At 44.2% G+C, this 20,698-nt stretch overlaps 1 protein-coding gene and 1 pseudogene across 3 annotated transcripts in view; one reads left to right on the forward strand and one right to left on the reverse strand.

Moving 5' to 3' along the window:
- Positions 1-17,991: 17,991 nt before the first annotated feature.
- Positions 17,992-18,954, reverse strand: LOC123822412 (annotated as a pseudogene).
- Positions 18,955-20,145: 1,191 nt separating this feature from the next.
- The window catches only part of CAPN13 (calpain 13), a 75,435-nt gene continuing 74,882 nt past the window's right edge, over positions 20,146-20,698 (forward strand). The window contains exon 1 of one of the 3 annotated variants that reach the window (XM_045844429.1): positions 20,146-20,344. The gene's annotated coding sequence lies outside the window, so the exon portion shown is untranslated. The remainder of the gene's footprint in view (positions 20,345-20,698) is intronic. The other 2 variants (XM_045844427.1, XM_045844428.1) reach the window with 2 other exon arrangements.

Here is a 20,698-nt window from a genome sequence, read left to right on the forward strand (position 1 = left end):
TGGTTCCTACAAACTAAGTGGGTTGGCTTTATTTCCATAGCTGCTTGTGTGATGCCTGGCTCTCTGCTCACGCTTAGGTCATGCAGCCTCTCTGAAATACCTAGCCAACAGCATTAACCTAGAGGCTGAAATCGTATTTTTTCTTTTAGATCAAAGAGACAGTTTTTACAAGTTGAAAGCACAGAGGGAGAGCAGGTGTTTTAGAAGTTCTTGGGCCTGAAAGGCAGGTGCGGCACAAACACTTGTCTTTGCGGGCCCCTCTCGCTCCCTCACGCTGGGATACCGCGCTCCTTCCCTGGGTTCCACGCTGCTTTGAAGAGATATGCGATCCCGTCCCTGTCAGATGTGTGTTCTTCTCGCCATCTCTCTGTGGCTGATTCTACTCCCAGGCATTCTTCAAATGCCTCACAGAAATCCCTGCCAGGCAGTAAAACCACTGGGGAGTTAGGAAGAAATGATCAAAATTAATTTTTCTGACCTTGCAACATCTGTCTTAAAAATCTACTCTCGCTTCCAATTTCGCCAACCAACTAAAGCTCAGACTCAGGCAGGATCTTTTACAACCTGGACAAACCTATAGTCTGAGCATCACCACCTCTTCCACCCGCCTGTCCCCCAATGTCTCTCTGTTTCAGAATTAGAAACGCCCTGCTCTCCCTGGGTAGGAGGCCCCCGACCACACATCTAGGGAGCGGCAGAGTTGGGGCCCCACCCAGGCAGTTTGTTCCCTGGTCCACGATCTAGACTCCGAGCCTTCTGATTTCTCGCCTCTGCTCACACACCTCCGTCTGTTCAGGTGTCTCTTCTCTTCCTCTTTCTTCACCTGGTGACGCTCCATCTTTTCCTGTAAGATCACACTCATGTCCTTAGATACTTTAAAGACTCACGTGCTTAGTTTTGTCCACTTGAGGCTGGGACGTGTAGAAGCCCCCGCTGCCAGAACCTCGTGGTAGCCTGGTTCCTGCAGAGCCCTCGGGAATCGGGGAAGTGGTGGTCGGCTTTGTTCTCCTTTGGGCTGCCCCCAAGTTCAGGGTGAAACATGATGGACCCCAAGAAGGCTGGCTTTACCTGCTCAGAGAGACAGGATTACTCCTGTTTAAAAACAGGGATGTCTAAATAGACTCACTTACTTTAAATGGCTCTTAGATGTCTGCTCACTGGAGCCTTCACAGGTAGGACGAATCCACAGTTCCTCTGGCCTCATTGATTGTACCCGTCGTACTGGTTGTAAAGGCCTCATGTTACTCATCTGCTCCCCCATTTGCTGTGAGTTCATCAACCCTATTTTGTTCATCTGTGGATTTTCATCTCTCTCCTCTCGCTTCCTCATCCCTGACTCCAAGCACCTACTGTAATGCCCGGCACATATTGGACGCTCAGTAACTGTCTGCAGAGAAGTTAAAACTAAAACAAGCTGCTGGGCGTTGGACTCCTATGGTTCCTTTGTGACGTTAAGGAACGTGCTCGGAGTCTTTGGATAAATTCTCCTACAAAGTTGGGAGTGCGGCAGAGAAAGCATGTGCTCTGGAGTCATAACTCCCAGGAATATCACTTAGTCTCATTGGTCTTCAGTTCCTTAATCTGCAAAATAAAGACAGTATGTGGTACCATCTTAATACTGTTAGTAGAACAAACAAACTCATTTCTCCAGAACCTGTGACACATGGGGGAGGGAACCAAGGTGGAGAGAGAGTCAGGCATGTGCATTTTAAAAAGCTTTCCCCGTAGGATCCTTATATAAGAACCCAGCCCCAACACGAGGATTTCTAGTCTAGGCCTGAAGAAAGGAGAGCTGGGTTGGGATGGAGGAATACACGGATTTCTGGAGGACTCAGACGCTCTAGGCGATGAAGAAAGGAGTGGAGTTGACTCCCAGAGGAGGGGTAAAGACAAAATATGCAGAAGACCAGACAGAGGCGAAGGAAGGTCCACAGCTGGATGTTTTTATTACCCATTTAGACCGAGGATATAGAAAAGGCCATTAAGATATCATTGTAGATGTCTTATTGACCCTGTCTGGTTCTGTTTTAATCTAATGGTCCAAATGAATGGGGACTATCAGGAGGGTAGGAGGGCATGCTCAGGACAATGACTGGGGCAAGGACGGGGGTGGGGAGAAGCTGTGGAGATGCTCTTACTGGGAACTGAAAACCCAGGAGAGAGGGATGGGCGCTGGCCCAGGAGCAGGAAACCGGCAGGCCTGCCACCAGTCTGCAGGGCAGAAGGCAAGCAGGGACACTAATGTCCAGAAGACGGCCCCGCAGAGGATGTCCCAAGAGAACGTTTGAGAGATGCTCGATGCCCTGGGCTCTGACGTAGATGTAGCCAAGGTCCTCATCCTGTCTTTGCTGGACTGCTTGCGGTAGGGGCCTGCCAGCTGCTCTGTGTACCATCATCCATTCATGCTTCCATTTACGTATCTTCAGCATGACGACCACCAGAGGGGTCTTCCCCCTCCTTTTAATTGGTATATGATATGTGTGTATACCTGTATTCTTCTTTGTGATTACTTTATTAAAAGGGGATTTATTATATTATATATACTTTCTGTATCTTTTCTAATCCATTGAAACACATGGAATTCCCTCTAAAATCTGGTAGTTCTCCAATTCGTACTTCTTTGTGATTATATAACACTCCACAGTGTAGCTGTACCATGGTCTGCTCAGTTGGGGCCCATTATAAACACCAATAACCAATTCAGCAAATATCCAGGGGTAGGCAAAAGGAGGTTTACAGTTGTTTCTATGGAAAAGAGGCATGCAGGTTTTATGCTTATTATAATAGCTTTATTTACTCAAAAGAATGTCACAATGGCCCCTTGCACTTACTTTTGCCCGCCTCTGTGTGTGTGTGTGTGTGTGTGTGTGTGTGTGTGTGTGTGTGTGTGTGTGTATTTCTATCGTCTATGTCCTTAGAAACCATTCTTTTTATTTCAGTGGGATAGATACACTGAAGTGGAGTTGCTAGGTCAAAGTATACATGTACTTTGAATTAATAATTGTTGCTTGCTAGCTTCCAAAATAGCTGTAAGTTTATCACTATCCCAACCTGCAATACATTAAGAACACTCTGCTTCTGACATCCCTGCCGGCAATAGATAGGATAGTTCTTTTTAATTTTTGCCAGCCTGATGGGTGCAAAATGATATCTTATTGTTATTTTAATTTAGACTTCTGGGACTCTCAGTGAATTGAGTATATTTTGTGCCATTTGCATATGCCCTTCTGTGAATTATATTTTGTTATAATTTGTTCTGTTTATTGTGATGTAGTCTCTTGGTCAATTTATAATTTCTATTTGCATAGTAGAGGAATTATCTACCATTTCAATTACAAACACTTCTATGGGTCTTTGTTATATCTTTTTTAACCAAAATGCATAAACTATTGTAGATTTTTTTTATTGAGATATAATTTAGATACCATAAAATGTACCTTTTAAAGTGCACAATACATTGGTTTGGCAGCCGTCACTGCTATCTAATTCCAGAGCACATTCTTCGCCTGGAGAAACCTGTGCCCCTCACTTGTTCCCCGCTTCCCCCAGTGCCTGACGACCACAAATGTGCTTTCTGTCTCCACGGATTCACCTGTCCTGGGCATTTTATATAAATGGAATCACACAGTATGTGGCCTTTGTATCTGCTTCATTCACTTTCATAAGGTTTTTAAGGCCCACTATGTTGTAGCATGTATTAAAAAATCATTTCTTTTTCTGGCTCAAAATTCCATTGTGTGGGTATCCTATTTTGTTTATTCACTAATCAGCTGATGGACATTTGGGTTGCTTCTACCCGTGGGCTATTGTGAACAGTGCTGCTGTGGACATTCATTCAAATACAAGGCGTTTTTTTTTTTTTCTTCAAACGTGAGTATTCATGTCTCTTGGGTCTATACTTAGGAGGATAATTGCGGGGTCATATGGTACCTCTATGTTTAATTTTTGAAAAACTGACAAACTAGTTGTTTTCCAGAGAAGCTGTATCATTTTTACATTCCCACCAGTAATGTATGAGGGTTCCAATTTCCTTCCTCGTCTAACCTTTTAGAAGACTTTGTAAAAGGATTAGTGCTAATTCTTCTCTAAAACTTTGGCAGAATTCACCAGTGAAGCCATTTGGTCCTGGACTTTTCTTGGGAATTTTTTGATGACTAAATCAATCTGTTCACTTGTTTTAGGTCTGTTCAGATTTTCTATTTCTTCTTGAGTCAGTGTATACCTTTCTAGGAACGTGTCTATTTTATCTAGTTCGTTTAGCTTGTTGGCCTATAATTATTTATAGTATCCCCTTATGATACTGTTTCTTATAAAATCAACAGTAATGTCTCCTAATTTTAGTAATTTAAGTATTCTTATTTTTATCAATATGGTTAGAGATTAATTAATTTTGTTGATTCTTTTTAAAGAACTAACTTTTAATTTTATAGATTATCTCTATTTTTAATCAATATTTCACTTATTTCCATTCTGTTCTTTATTATTTCCTTCCTCTGCTTGTTTAAAGTTTGGTTTACTCCTATTTTTCTAGTTTTTTAATTAAGATAGAAGGGTTAGGTTTTTGTTTTCCAATCTTTTTTATTTTTTAATATTTCTTTTTTAAAAATATTAACATTTTATAAATTTTCCTTTAAGCACTGCTTTTGCTGTTTCCCATAAGTTTTTTTTTTAAATTTGCCTTAATTTTTACTCTTCTCAAAATATTTTCTAGTTTTCCTTATGATTTCTTCTTTGACTTATTGGTTTTTTAGGAGTATGTTAGTTAATTTCCACAAATTTGTGAATTTCTCAAATTTCCTTCTGTTACTGATTTCTAGTTTTATCCTTTGTGGGTGGAAAATAGACTGTATGATTTAAATCTTCTTAAATGTATTGATGGCTATCTTACGAACTCACTTATGGCCTGTTCTGGAGCACACCCCAGGTGCATCTATTCTGCTCTTGTTGGGCAGAATGTTCTGCAGATGTCTGGTAGGTCGAGATGGTTTGTAGTGTTGTTCTCTACATAGAAGTCTTCTATTTCCTTATTGATCTTCCGTCTAGTTGTTCTACCCATTATTAAGTAGAATACTGAGGACTCCAACTATTGTTAAATTGTCTGTTTTTTCCTTTAATTTGCCATGTGTTTTGCTTCATGTATGTGGGGGTTCTGTTGTTAGGTGCATATGTGTTTTTACTTGTTACATCTTCTTTGTCTGTACTAACAATTTTGTCTTAAAGTCTACTTTCTTGGATTAGTACAGCCATTCCAGCTCTCTTCTGGTTACTGGTTGCATGATATATTCCCCTTTTTTTTCTGGATTTGGTTGGCCTTCAGGCAGCATTTACCCTGTAAAACCCCTTCATCTGTTTACTTATTTCTTTTACTCTTCTCTAGGACGTCATTCTCTTGAGTGTTTATTCCAAATTCCTTCATTTACCCAGTCCTGGATGAGTTTCATTAGTGTGAGTTAGTCCTCTTCTCCATTCTTTCTGAGTGGCCTGGCGCATTCTCATGGCTTCAATTTATGAATCTAGACTGAAGATGCTCCAATCACTAGCTCCAGCCTGTACTTATGAGGTCCAAGTGCTGACCTGTAGTCACCTCAAATTCAACTGCACGATTTTCCTTTAACCTCCTCTTTCGTCTGCCTTCCTAATCTTCGAGAATGGTATATATACATTTCCAGTCACTCCGTCTGTAAACAGCCTCATCTTTGCCTCTTTCTCATTCACTGCTCATGTTACCAGATCTTGTTTGTGCCTCTGTAATGCCTTTCAAATCTCTCCCCACGTCTTCATTTGCACAGATGTGGCCCTACATTTATTCTTGTCATCTTTTTCTTAGATTATAGTAACAACACTGTGTTTGCTTTCTCAGCATCCAGTCTCTTTCTCACTAATGTATTCTTTACTTGGTTTTAGTTCTAAAACATAAATCTGGGAATATTTTTCCACTAAAAAATCTTTGTTAGCTTCCCACTACATAAAGGACAAATACAAATTACTAAGCACTGTATTTATGACCCTCCACAATCTTTTAATTTGGTGTCTTTTCAAATGGATGTCCAGCTATTCCTCATCATGCACCTTGCACACGGGGTTGGCCATGTCCTAGTACCATCTTATTCATTGATATGTTTGACTGTTCAGTAGTGGTCCCTACTCACTCGTCTGTAACCTCCACGAAGTCAGAGATTCTGTCTGATTTACTATTGTATTCTGAGTGCCCCCAAACCATTCCTGGCATGTTGCAGGTGAATGAATGCACTTCCATGCCTTTTTACCTTGCTCTCCCCTTTACCTGGGGTGCTCTTTCCAAGTTTTCTCAATAGTGAATGTCTGTTCATCCATTTCTAAGGCTTAGCTCAATCAATGTCTCCATTGAGTCTGACCTAAACACACCCTTCCCCAGATCAAAATGAATTACTTTCCTTCTCTCTGCCCCTAAAACATTTTCTCTAAAATACCAGTTTAGCATTTACCTCCTTGTCCTATAAGTATTTAAATATGTGTCTCCTGATTCACTAGATTTGAACTAGCAGGGAGGGGAATGCATCTCAGTTGCATACAATTTCAAACATTGAACCTCACACTGAATAGGTAGGTGCTCGATAAATATTTGAGCTGGACAATGGTGGGCTCGAACTTCTTCCTTTAGATGATGTAAATGTCTTATTTCCAGTTTGGACAGGGTTCCTCCTCTGCTCAGCACCTTTCCTGCCTGTCTCTCTAGTTCCCTTGCTATTCTCTTTATTGAAGCATAAACCCACAGAATGTCAGAACTGGAAGGGGAAACTGAGGCCTCTCAGTTGAAATGACTTGTCCAAAGCCACACAGTAAAGATAACAGCCAAGGCCAGGACCAGATCTGCATACCCTCAGGCCAATATCTTTCCCACCTGACTATCTCTCTGCCCCTCTTTGCATCGCCTCCAATCAGTTGCTTCCTTAGTAGGAGCCAATGGAAGGCAGCACATCAGGGAGTGAGAGGAGATCCATGGGTCAAGGGGTAAGTAATACCATGAAGTGTGTGTATGTGTGTGTTTTGTCTCTATTCTATTCTACCCTCTGTGTGGCTGCATTAGGCTCCTGGAATGGAGCAGAAAGCAGAAAGCAGAAGTCCTCGATCTTGATGGGACCTGTGAGAAGAGGTCATCCCTCCTGACTCTTCCCAAATCACCTTCTAGACTATGACCAAAGCCCTCCCAATGTGGGCTATGGCATACTCTGCCATACCAGAGATGAGCCCTGAATAGGGAACCAAACACTTTGAAATATCACCGTCACCAGGAACCTAGATCCCTAAATACCATGGAAAGTGATGTGCCTGTGTCCCATATCTCACTCCATCGCCTTGGCAGACAGCAACCCAAGGACAGTCTCTGACCTCTGCCCTGCCCTGGCTCCCTGTGGCTCAGACAGAAAGTAGCTCAAAGGGATGTTGAATTCCTGCAACCTCCCATATCAAATAAAAAAATGTATTACCCTCAATAGACATGGTTTTATTGTAATTGCTTAGAATTTGAATGGCATGCTATAACCATCCCCATAACTTGGACTTTAGATTTATTAAGCTATTTATTGAATGGTGGGTAGTAAACATTCAGGATTAACAGCTCTCCAACAGCTCTGAGCTGGTAACATTTAGAGTTGCTAAACTCCCATAAAATAATTATGAATCAGTTACCGTGCTGACAAACCACAATTGTCAAAAAGTTCGATGCAGACTCAGGGCCTTATTTAAAAGTCTGCTCCTGTTTGCAGCTTTGAATCTCACCGTCCTGTCTCCTGGCACTCCCTTTCCTTCTCTTTTTCTTTCTTCCCATTCCCTTGTCTTCTGCTCTTCCACCATTCTTTCTCCTTTCTAATACCCAGAAGTAACATGGTATGAAGCAAAGGGCACAGAAATGGGGTCAGAGACATCTGAGCTCAAGACAGGTCTGCCACCTGTCAGCTCTGGGACCCTGGCCGAGTCACTCCCCTTAGCCTTTCTCTCCTTAGCCATAAACATGGAGGTTTATGTAGAGCATCCAGGATGTAGGAGGCTTTTGATAACTTTTGACTTCCTTCCTCTCTCCTGCTCAGTGCACCCAGAGCACCACTGCTGACCGTTTCTCCGGCAGGGTCGCTGTCCACATCTTCTCCCCAGGGCTCCTCCTCCTTAGTAGCTCTGCCGGGCTGCCGGGACGCTGCAGTGTTCGGCCCACTGCCTGCCAGCTTTATCAGCAACCTCATCACGTTGTCTGGGCCTCAGTATTATCTGGATTTTAATTCAAATCAGATAGAAATTGTTTTTTAAATTGTGGAAAGGATATCTAACCTAAAAGTTGCCAATTTAATCATTTTTAACTGTACAGTTCAGTGACACTGAGTATGTTCATTTGGTTGCGCTATCATCCATCCACAGAACTCTGTGCATCCTGCAAAACTCAACTCTGTGCCCGTAACTTTGACTCCCCAGTGCCTTCTCCCCAGGCCCTGGTAACCTCCACTCCACTGTCTGCCTCTGTGACTTTGGCTCTTCCAGGTACCTCATACAAGTGGAATTTTGTCACTGGTTTATTTCACTTAGCATAATGTCCTCAAGGTTCACTTGTGTTGTAACATGTATCAGGATCTGCTTCCTTTTTAAGGCTAAATAATATTCCATTGCATATACACATTGTCTTTATCCATTCATCCATGGATAGACACATGGGTTGCTTCCACGTTTTGACTGTTGTGAATAACATTGCTACGAACGTGGGCATGCCATATCTCTGTGGGTTACAGCTTTCAACTCCTTTGAAGTGGAATTGCTCGAGCACACAGTTATTTAAATGATGAGGAATTACCATACCATTTTCCAAGCAGAGAATAATATTTTAAAAATAATTTTTCAATAACTTTTGGATAATATATGTACTTATGGATGATTTGGAAAATACATAAGTCTGAACATGAAAATAAGTTACTGCTCATAATTCCATCATTCAGTAATAACTAGTATTTGCATTATGAGATATTTCTGTTTCATCTTCTTCCTCTTTGTAAATTTATACTTATGGTCTTGAACTGATTTTATTTACTTATGTTTTTTAAGCAGAGTAATTTAGATAGGATCAGCGATAAAATTTTAATCTTTTTTTACTCTACATATTTTCTTTCCCAGTGTTGTTGAGTGTGTGTGTGTGTGTGTGTGTGAATGGCTACATACATTTTCCAGTGAATGATGTGGAGTTACTCATAGAACACAGCTAAATTAAATCAATGAAACTGTCTATTAAAATTGATTATTGTGTAAAATTATATTTTATTCATAGAAGAGGTGATACTTAAAAGTATATAAAATTCATCAGATGACTAAAGTATTTTAAATCGGGGTTTTTTTTTTGAAAACTCAAAGCTCCTGCCCAGCACCTATATCCCCCTGAGTTCTTTACTTTGAAAACAAATAAAATAGTTGTTTTTATCTTGAAGAAACATGTAATAAAAATATTTTAAAAATAAGGAGGAAATATACCCCATCAGCCCAATGCCTACAGAATAACTTAGAGGTTTTGTTCTGCATCTCATATAATTAGTGTTTCTTTTTTTTTCATAATTGTGGCCAAACTGTATGTGCATTTGTCATACTGCAGCCTTAACAAAATTAATTGTAATGACTGTATCTGTTACCAGCAGGCATGTATCATATTTACCTACCAGTCCTCGATGGCTGAATATTTTTACTTTTCCCAATTTGTTGCAATAAAACACCATAACACATATCAAAGTTGAATATGAATTATGTGCACGATTTTTCTTTTTATTGTTGGGATGATTTTCTCAGCATAGAGGGCTATAAGTTAAACTATTGGCCAATTCACATGGGCATTTTAAAGATTTTCAATGTGTTTTCTAAATTGTCTTTAAGACTCAGCTTATGCATACGGTATTCGGGGTCAGTGTCTGATGACTTTATACACATGGCAATATGGATGCCATATGCTTAATTTTTCACTGGATAGAATCATAGCCTGTCAGGTCCCCTGGAGACTGCTGGAGTTATCTAATTCACAGGCATTTAGCCAGAAGACCTGAGCTCAAGTCCTAGCTTCACATTTCAGTTGGTTTACATAAGACCTGGGCCAATGGCCTTGTGGTAAGTGGCTTTGGAGAAGGGAGGGAAGAAACCTGGATTGTACTGTTTGCTAATGGCCATGGTGTAAACACTCCTTTCGAGGCTGATTTGAAGCTACCCTGTGATGGCACTGAATGTGAACGTGGGAAGAGATGTACACAGTTGGCTCCCAGGAGCTGCAGAAGCAGTGTCTAGCGCACCACTGCCCTGGGCAGGTACATAACCACACTGGACCTGTCTCATTTAAAAAGAAGATCAGGTGGAGTTCAGTGTGTTGGGCACCATCCTGCAAACCACAGGGTCACCAGTTTGATTCCCAGTCAGGGCACATGCCTGGGTTGTGGGCTAGGCACCCCATCCTTGTTTAGGGCTGTGCTTGAGGCAACCAATTGATGTTTCTCTCACACATCAATGTTTCTCTCCCTCTCTTTCTCCTCGCCCTCCCCACTGTTTAAAAATAAATAAATAAAATATTTAAAAGTAAAAAAAATAAAGGTCAGAATGTTTTAGGCAAAAAAAAAAATTAAACATAATAAATAAGTAGACAGAATGTTTGTATAAAGAAAACATAATTAGGGAGGGCTTATTCTCTAGGTATTATAATATAAAATCATGGTTATGCAACATCATCTAATAATATCAATAATATATCATCATAATAAACATCAATAATATGTAATAACTATTATAAATTAACCTAAAACTTATTTTTAAAAAATATGTTAGTATTACTAAGAAAACTAATTCTTCTAGTGTTCTCTTACTTCTTAGTACTAAATATTTTATATTTAAGTAATTATTTGTAAAATTATATTATAAATGATTCAGAAAACTACCCACCTACCATGGGCTTTCCATCTTTTCCAGAAAGGTATTCCGTTTTTTTCCTGCTGAACCATGTCTTTTTTTCCGAAATCACTGCCCACATGCCTTGCCTCCTCCTAGAAGCTTCCCCTGACAGATCCCATTTGATACAATTCACCTCAATACTTTCTGATCCAGTTAGCATTTAAATATGCATGCAGAGAGAGATGATGAAAAACAGAAACAAATTTCAGGATAGACTTATAAATGTGCCAAGTGCACACTTCTAATTATACATACTTTTTCAAATCAGTGTTTTTCCAAAACAAACTTCTCTTGGATAGATTCTCCATTTAAGGCATTGTATGTGTGGATGGCCCCAAACACCAGGAGTCTTCACAGGAGAAGATAATCTAACATTTAAGATGGATCACCAGCCTATTAAACAGTGTTGTACCTTATTAGCTGCATATTAGTCTCCTGAGACCCAGCACTGGTTAACAGCCTGGTGATCCGTGCTAAATGTTAGAGTATTTTCTTCTGTGATGATTCCTGGTGTTTGGGGTCATCCACGCATAAAATGATTTATGCCGTTCGCATAGTAAGGTAGCCTTGTGGTGCACTGTTGCTTTTGATAGTGAATCTCTCAAGAAGGCGGGGGGGGGGGGTTATTTCTCTCTAATTCTTTGTCTTGATTTGTAGCTTAGAAAATAAAGCATTGTACTTATTTTTAAGGTTTTATTTATTTATATTTAGAGAGGGGAGGGGAGGGAGAAAGAGAGGGAGAGAAACATCAATGTGTGGCTGCCTCTTGCGTGTTCCCTGCTGGAGACCTGACCTGCGACCAAGTCATGTGCCCTGACTGGGAATCGAACTGGTGACCCTTTGGTTCGCAGGCTAGCACTCAATCCACTGAGCCACACCAGCCAAGGCAAAACATTATGTTTACTATCCAGAGAAGGAGTATTGGGAGGACATGGTGGAGGAGGGAAAATCCTGGTTACAGTTGTTGATGACAGATCCCAGAGGGGAAACCTCTGCTGAAGGGTCTTGAAGTGTGGTGAGGTCAGCGTTGGAATGAACTTCTGAACCCGGGGGTCCAGCATTTCAGAGCTGTGCTCCTCATTCCCTTCAGGGCCCTCTGAGGTGTTTTAGTGGCCTAGCACCTAGAGTGGAGGACCGGGGTACAGGGGCGGCAGCAGCGGATCCTGGATGACCCAATCAGTGTGCCAATGAGGATCTGAGCAGAGCATGAGGATCCCTTCAGCAAATCCTCTCCAGTCCGTTTTTTCCCTTTTAACAGCTATGGTAAGCATCGCTTGTAAATTGTTCCAAATATTTTGCACTGTGCAATTGCACTGACAGTTTTGCATAATAAAAGGTTAACATGATGAGCATACCAGAAATGAATAAAGCTTGATTGTTCAGAGGAAGAGTATGCAATTGAGGACATTGTGCTTATCTTCACCCTTGGTCCATTGTCTAACGACTGTCCTCTCAAGACATAAGTGTGGCTCTAAGATGGATAAACATAGATATTAATAGTTTCGTACGCACCTCCCCAGGAGCATTTTCTTATCCAGCAAGCATGCTATTTCCTTTGCTCACCCATCTTGCGTTTTGTAATGATAACAGGCATATCTGAGCTGAACAGAACTCTGATCTCTGTGAGGCACCTCGGCGTATTCCGTACACAGTAGTGCTTGTCAGTTTTAACTTCCTCATTTAATTTCTTTGTGATGGTGCCAGTATCCATCTAAATGAAATTATTTGGGTTATCTTTCACCATGTGTCCACGGGCAGTTAGCAGCCCTGAGAGGAGCCCCATCAGTCCCTCTGCTGGTCCAGGCCCCAGGGTCCCCCTTTCTTCTTCTTGCAGGCCCCTGACTGCTCTCCTCTTTTTTCGGAGGTTCATTTCTCTGCTCTGTCCCTCTTGACACCCCAAAACTGGCTTTGATGAAGACAATCTCCTCAGGACATCTATTTCTTTCTGTTCCCCCACCCCCAAAGAGCACAGGCATCCTTTTTGCTTGGTTTCCTTGTTCACGAAGCCAGGGAGAAGATGGAGAATCTCCCAAATCCACAGAAGCTGAACTGGCTTAACAGGCTGTCCATGACCCTGTCCGAGAGGGTCCTTTGGAAGTCCACCCACCAGGACTGAGAGCCCCTTCAGCCGACCGACTCACAACTGACTGTTCCCACTGCACCCCCGTGTGAATTTTGGCGGGCACTTCCCCCACATCCTTTGGCTTCCCAGGCCCTGCAAGAACCTGCTTGCCAGTCTTGTGTCCTGAGCATACTGCCTCTTCCTCCGGTCCCCGAGGTCAGCCCCTCCTCCAAGGTCAGTCATGGACTCCTCTGGGAAAGTGAACATTTCCCCCACCAATTTACCAAATGCCTTTCCTCTGTCTTCCAGCCATTATGTACTGACTGAATATTTCTTATCTGTACCTGTCTCTACCCATGCGTCACCTTTCAAGAAGAAGGAAGGGTTTTCCACAAGGCTCTGGGTGAGCTAAAAAATGAAAGTAGACGGTACAGCTGGCTCCTCCTCTCCCCAGCCTACCACGTGCACCAGCTGACCTACGCCTTCTCACTTCAGATTCCTCAGAACTGCTTTTTCAGGAACACGCTCAAAGAAGGAAGTAGCAATCAGCATCCCTTATCTTTTAAAAATATATTTTTTATTGATCATGCTATTACAGTTGTCCCATCTTTATTGCCCTCCACCCTGCATCCCCCCAACAGCATTTCCCCCTTTAGTTCATGTCCATGTATCATACATATAAGTTCTTGGGCTTCTACATTTCCTATACTATTCTTAACCTCCCCTTTATCTTATCCCCTGATCCTTTCACAGTCCCAGGATGGGAGAGGGCCCTGGTCCAGGCAACCTCCTCAGGCTGCAATGACAGTGAGCACCCTCTGAGTGTGCTTCCGTGGACCTGGGCATCCCCTGAAGGAATTCGCCCTGAGGGATGCTGGGACACTGAGAGGGGCAGGGGGAGCGCCCAGCAGCCTGCCCTGACACAGACACGCATCTCAGTGCTAGCCTCCCGCTCCTTCGGCACACGCAGGACTTGGGTTTCTCCAGACCCCCTCCACCACGGGCACCACGTCGGGACACAGCAAAGGAGTTCACGGCCTTTCAGCCCTCCCACGACTAAGGTTTCCACCATAGTAAAGGAGCTCATGTCTCTGTGGCCAAATGCTTCTTTCTCAGTTCAGCAACACATGGCCACACCAGAGACGGGTGATACCAGGTTCTGCTGGTTTCCTCAGGCAATCCTTGTAGTATGCGGCCTTATCATGGAAATGGGCATTTAAGAAACAGGTGAAAATGACTTCCTATTTCCTACCGTACTTTCTCTGTCGTGTGTCAGGCTCAAATTCCCTGGCTAGGTTATCACCTTTGTCCTTTCCATAAGTGACTCTGGTTTCCATGTTAGAAGTCTCAGCCTCTGTCCTCACCTGATTCTCCTAAACTCCCACCAACCAGGTATATGTCTGGATTACTGAATCACAGTCACCATGGATTGAATAGTTACCAAGTGCCAGACTTAGTATTAAGCAGTACCTGCCTTTGCTTTTCAATTCCCACGGTGCCTGATGAATTAGATTCTATCATCATCACCATTTTGGCCCTGAGGGAACAGGCTGAGAATTAAGCAGTTTGTCCAAAATTCCGCTGTAGGTGGAAGGAACAGGGCACTTTGATTTGAAAACCTGAGTGATCACATGCCTCCCTTGAAGGTAATGTTGGATTTGTCACCTACTGCTCTGAGTCTGAGAACGCGGCTTGGACAGTTCATAATCTATCCAGGATGCGGTTCACAGCACAGCAAACTTGCACTGGGTGACCCTCCGGTCACCTCATATTTTGGAGAACATACAAAAATCACCCCACTTTGTTGACTTTGCTGCTCCACCCACAGAAGAATGTTAAATACATGAAATCTGTTAGATGGCCTATTTACCTATGTGGCAAACACTCTGTATATATGTTTGCTCTGCCGTAGTAGCCCTCTTTGCCAGATTTTTTTTTTCAGGGACTTTGATTTAATCTCCTAAATCAACACTGGGTTTGTTTTCTGGTGAAGAAAGAGAAGGTGGAGCTCGTCAGAATGAACAGGGCTGGGGATAGTTCATGTTGGGCGTATCCTGGAGGAGTGTGATGGGGAGGGGTTGTCAAAGGGGCTTTAGGGACCAGCAGTGCCATGTCCACAGATCTGGGTACTGGGAATCACTTGGGTTCACTCTGTGTAGCAAGTTCATCAAGCTGTCCCCTGGGGATGATATGTACTTTCTCACCACCCTCACCCCTACCACCTCTACCTCTACCACCCTCACCCCTACCACCTCTACCACCATCTCCTCTTGGGAGGCTCCCCCTCATCTGCCACTCCTCAGCAGGGTCTCCTCCATCAAGGGGAGATTGCCCTGTGTTAGGTTCTCAAAGACCTGTAAGTCCGCTCCACAGCACTGATCACAAGTGGAATTATCCAGCTCTTCCTGTGGTGGTTGGTTTCATGTGTTGTCTGTTGCTAGACTTTGAGCAACCAAGGCTTTCTGTGTCCACTGGGTCTGCTGCTGTGTCTTCTGAGCCTAGCACAGGGGGCCGGTGGGAAATAGTTGGCAAAGGAACGATGGAAGGGAGAGGGGGGAAGCAGATGGAGAAACAAAAAAGAGAGGGGGAGGGAAGAAGAGAAGAAGAAGAAGAAGAGAAGGGAGGAAGGTGAGGGGAAGGAGGAGGGGATGTGTCTCCCAGGTTCTGGAATTTTGAGGCATGGCTAGAGGTTGGCAAGGGGGAGCATGGATGAGTGCACTGCATGAGTGAATAAAGAGTCTCCTGAGTAAGAAGTCTTTCCTGCAGAAGGTAGACTCCCTGTGGGCAGGGCTGGCCAAGGACTATAGCCTAGGTTCACAGGGGAGGGCGAAGACCCTGACCCGGGGCTATCTCAGATTTTCTTTTGATTCAGAGGAAGTCACTGTGGGTCGAAAGAAATTTCCTCTACCCTCAAGGTTCTTTTGGTTGGCCTAATAATCAAATAAACATGAGACAGATTAACAGGAGAAAATAACCAGAGTTAACACATACAAATATACGGGAACCCTGCACACGTGAGACAGTCAGGGACCCCAATGCGGAAGAGGTTCCGAGACAGAAGGAGTACATGGGCATAGAAGACATTCTCATCTGCGGATGAGGGAAGGTGCCTTGAGAGCTTCAAAGCGTCCTTTCTGAATGATAAGAAGAGCAGACGTTTAGTAGATAAGTAGAAAGAGATTATTTCTGATAATCTCTTATTATGGTCAAGACCCCTGGTTTAAGTTCTTCTTTCTAGTCAAGGGGCAGCAGAAGTTGCTCTTGAGCTGTGGGTCAAGTTGCATTTAGCTGAAAACAACACGCGTACCACAGAGGCACATCTTGGGGTGACTCATTCTGAACCCCCACATTGCAAAAAAGAGCAATTTCTCTGTTTCTGCAGGACGCTGAGAGCATGAGGTGTGAGCCACTGGATGTAGGCAGCAGCCTTGGGGACAGCCATAATGCTGGCAGAAGGATGCGGGGTGGCCACTGCACAGTGGTGATGACAGCGTTTTCTGCACCCAGTGAGCACGTGAGGTGCAGCCCTGCTGGCCCAGGCTTGGGCGGCCATGGTAAGGTCTGCATATTTGGTGGTGACAGTAGAGGCCTCCATTGGCCTTGTGACATGGAGGCCATTGTATGCAGTGAAGGCAACGGGGGCTAACTGGAAGGGGAGGTGGGTCCCACGTATCTCACAGCAGGCCTGCACTGCCCGGGGTGGGAAGGGTCTGGGGGCATGCCGCAGTTCCTTCAGACCTGGAGGAGGTCCAGCTAGAAAATTCCAGGTAGAATTAATATGATGAATAGCCCAGACTGGAATCCTCTGGAACACACAAACTGCTGAGAGGTGGCTTCTGCGCAGCACACATGAATGAGGGGAGAGGACATCCAAGAGCCCATGGAGCCCTAAAGGCAAACATTTCCCTGGGTTTGTGAACAGGACTTCCTTCCAGAGCCCCTCACCTAAGTCCTGGCTATAGCGTAACTCTCACCCAAAGCCGCTTGTCTCTTGGCTCCAAGAACACTCCTTTGAGAGATCTTTTCCTGTTTTAATTCAGTATTCCCAAAGACAGCTCAGGAGCAACAGCTCCTGCTCTAAAGGGGAGCTTTGTTTTATGAAACGAGAGAAAACAAAACCACCCTCAGTAATCGTGGAAACTCCCAGTTACTTTTGTTTAGGCACTGTGTCAAGATATACCTGTGTGGGCAGGGCTTTCTAAAGCATTTCTAAACTTTCTAAAGCATTTCACACTCCTTTTCCTGAAACTATGGCTTTCAAATGTGTGGGGGGGGGGCGGTTTTTTGTTTGTTTTTTTTGATTGCCAGTCTAACTCCCCATTTTATTCTCCCAGAAGTTTTTTTTCTGTATCTTCAGAAAGACCTTACAGGGGAATATCTATTCTATCTCATAAGGCACTATTCCTACTGACGGATCACTCTGAAAATGTTGGTCAGGTGCTCTTACAATGGTTTTTGGAGTTTTCAAGTTCACACTCAAGAGTTACCCAAGGCACTACGGGCGCAATCTAAGGCACTAATGCACTGACGGGTACAATTATGAACACCATGAATGGAGCCAAACAAGCCATCAACAGGAGTCCTCAACAGCTTGTTTGGGCAACAGCTGAGATTGTATTGTAACTGTAGAAAGCTGTATTTATATTTGGAGTTTTCAAGTTCTTGCTTGAGAGTTATCTAAGGCACTAAAAGCCGATTCCATAATGCAAAAAAAATTCTCTCCCTTAAAGGATGTGGGCACAAATATGAAGCTGTTAAAAACAACATGGGGCAAAGGTCAGTGGGATGACATAATGGTGCTAGGAAATGGGCTTTGCAATTACACTTTTCTGAATGGTCTGAACTCGGTCTCACTGCTGACATCATCTGGAATGTTTACAAGGCCGCACAGGACTGTCCCTAGGACTAAGTGGCTGGTCCTGTGCTCAAACTAGACACAGTCTCATCTGGGAGGTCCTTTATGAATGCCACTGTTGGGGACAGGAAGTCGAGGACACTTAGACTCCTTTGGAACCAGCCCGGCTGTTCTGGGTTGTCTTTTGTGATTCGGCCTGGAGCATAGCTTCTTTAGCAGAAGGGGCAGATCCTTTCAGAGTGGAATAGGAGCTGATGGTGTTATGGGTGGAGGTGTCACTGGTGGCAGCTGCACGAATTTTTCATCCTCACCTCCCTTCAGTTGAGGTGCTAAGTCCACCGTGTCCTGTTTAGATTCAGAAGAAGCAGGTGATCCCACAGGACCATCCATCTCTGGAGCCTCTCCACTGAGTGGGGTCTCAGTTGGCTTTGGCTTCACATCTACCAGGTAGAAGGTTCATGACAGGAGCGAAAGGGAAGGGGGCACATTCTCCTTCGGGTGCGGGTCCTGCCACCCTCTGAGCTGTCGTCTCAGTTGTTCCTCAGTGAGACTCGGTGGTCTCATCCCTCGGGCCCTGCAGGCGGCGTGTAGTCCTGACACACCAAAGCACTCACCCCTTCTTTGGCAATTGTTTCATCATCTGCTTTTATGGAGACTTCAGCTTCATCAGGAGCTGAAGGCGGAGCAAATGGTTGGTTTCAAAGGACTGAATTTCTAGCAGTTTGCAAAGGGGAACCGGCTGAGGTTGGTCTCGGGGTGCCAGGGTTAGCAGATTCTCATACAGTTGGGAGAAGCAAACTGTCTCCTGTGTGCTGGGCTTGTCTGGACCTGTCTGACATGGGATGAGAACTGCGTAGCGGCCTCTACCCACTTGGTCTTTTTCCTCCTTACCGTTTCTGTAATTGTTTCTTGCAGAAATTTTACTAGTTCCAACTTTGCAACCATCTTCTTTTTCTGTTTTGTCTTCCTTTTTGGATTCACTTTCAGAAGATGATGGCAACATTTCTGGGAAGAGTCTCAGAGACACTGGGAATCAGAACTCCATGAAGGGGGCAATTATCAACACCATACATGGAGCCAAGCAGAAGAAATCAACACAGGTCCCCAACACCTCGTTCGGGCAGTAGCTAAGACTGTATTGTAACTGCAGAAGGCCACATTTATATTTGTCTCAAGTAGTCAACACAGGGACCCTCCCAATAGTGCAGTATGCCTGATAGTCACCATGGTAACCATCTCAAATGTTTTTAATTGCATACCCTATTAGTAAAATCATTTTGAGCACACACCACAAATATATGAGTGTGTGTATTTATTCACTAATTAAATTTTTACAATAGTGTGTTTATTGCTTGCTGTATTTATAGTTAAAGTCCTAACAGAGTGTGTCCCCTGAGATGTTTGCATCCCGGTAAATAAATACGAAGGAGACGAGGCTAGTATCATAATCCTCATTTTACAGATCACTAAACTAAGCTTCAGAGGGGGGAGGGGCATGCTCAGGTCAGAGAGCCAAAAATTGTAGGACTAAGATGAAAACCCAGTTTCAGTCATTGAATAGCCCCTCCTCAACCACGGTCCTGTCTCCCAGGGGCTTGGGCGGAGCCACACCTCCCATGTGCTCTGATTCTTCCTTCCATGTTCCAAATCCCGTCCCCACCCACCCCCCATCACAGTTGGGGGATGGACCCAGTCACATCTGTTCTGGGTGATTTCCACATTCCTCTTGCTTACTTACCTGTTTTGTCATTCTCTCCTGTAACAGAGGGTGAGCCTCTCTATGGGGTTCTGGAGCCAGGAAGCATCTGCTCTCCGTGCCTCATTGCTTTCTCCCTGACCCATTAAGCAGGGATGATGCCAAGACCTTCCAAGTCTCGCCTCGCCCAGGGGTTAATGTATTCTGCAGTTACTTGAGGGAAGATGCTCTCTCCAGCAGAGAGACCAGGTGATGGGATTTACTCTGAGTGGCCACTCTTGCCCTGCACCATGTGGCAGTGGCACTCCCAGGTAAGAGAACAAGGCCTGAAGGGAGGTTGTTCTCCCAAGTGGAAATACCCTGAAGTGAGTGAAAGAAACTGAGTGTCTGGAAACAATGAGAAACCCAAAACCCAGGCTTCCAAGATATCGGCAGCTGGAGGCTCCAGGAAGTGAGATGGGATCACGTGGAGGTTGCTTTGGGGTGGAGTATGGTAAAGACCTTGCAGTTAAATCTAATATTCTCTCCCTCTGGATGCCCGATGCTTGCTGATCACTGTTTAACTAACAATGTTTAACTATAGGTGGGGCCACACCTATAAGGAACAGCCTGAGGCGAAGAAGCAAACAGATGCCAGTGCTGCCAGCACTGCTCCGTCTGCCACTGCTCCAAGGGGGCTGCCACTCTCCAGCCCACAGGCTGCAGCTGAGCACGTGGGACCTGCCCAGTCTGCCTCTGATCCCTGCGGGCATACTGCTGACCCTGAATGCTCCACCGGCTGCATCTGCCTAGGAACCAGGTGAGGTGTGGGCAGTGACCTCGCAGAGCTTTGGACCGAGAACTCTGAACTTGAGGGCCTGTGCATTTCCCCGAAAAGCATCTTAAAATTATGTGGATTCTTAGTCTCCACCCCCAGATATATGTATTCAGTAGTTTTAAAAACTGGGCATTTCTGATGCAGTGCCCAAGAATAAGCTTTAAGAAAACCCAGGGCAAAGGATGAGTTGACACCCTCAGAGAAGATAGTCTAAACTTGGCACACGCCGTAGTGAGCGCCTTTCTTAACCTTCGAGTCACCTTTGCTTTCTGCTCAAAGTTGCAACCTGGAAGGCTACCCTGACCATAACGGATACCCTGACGGCAGGAATTCTGC

This window comes from Phyllostomus hastatus, unplaced genomic scaffold (assembly GCF_019186645.2).
Source record: "Phyllostomus hastatus isolate PE091 unplaced genomic scaffold, TTU_PhHast_1.1 phas_contig_402, whole genome shotgun sequence".
Taxonomy (NCBI): Eukaryota; Metazoa; Chordata; class Mammalia; order Chiroptera; family Phyllostomidae; genus Phyllostomus; species Phyllostomus hastatus.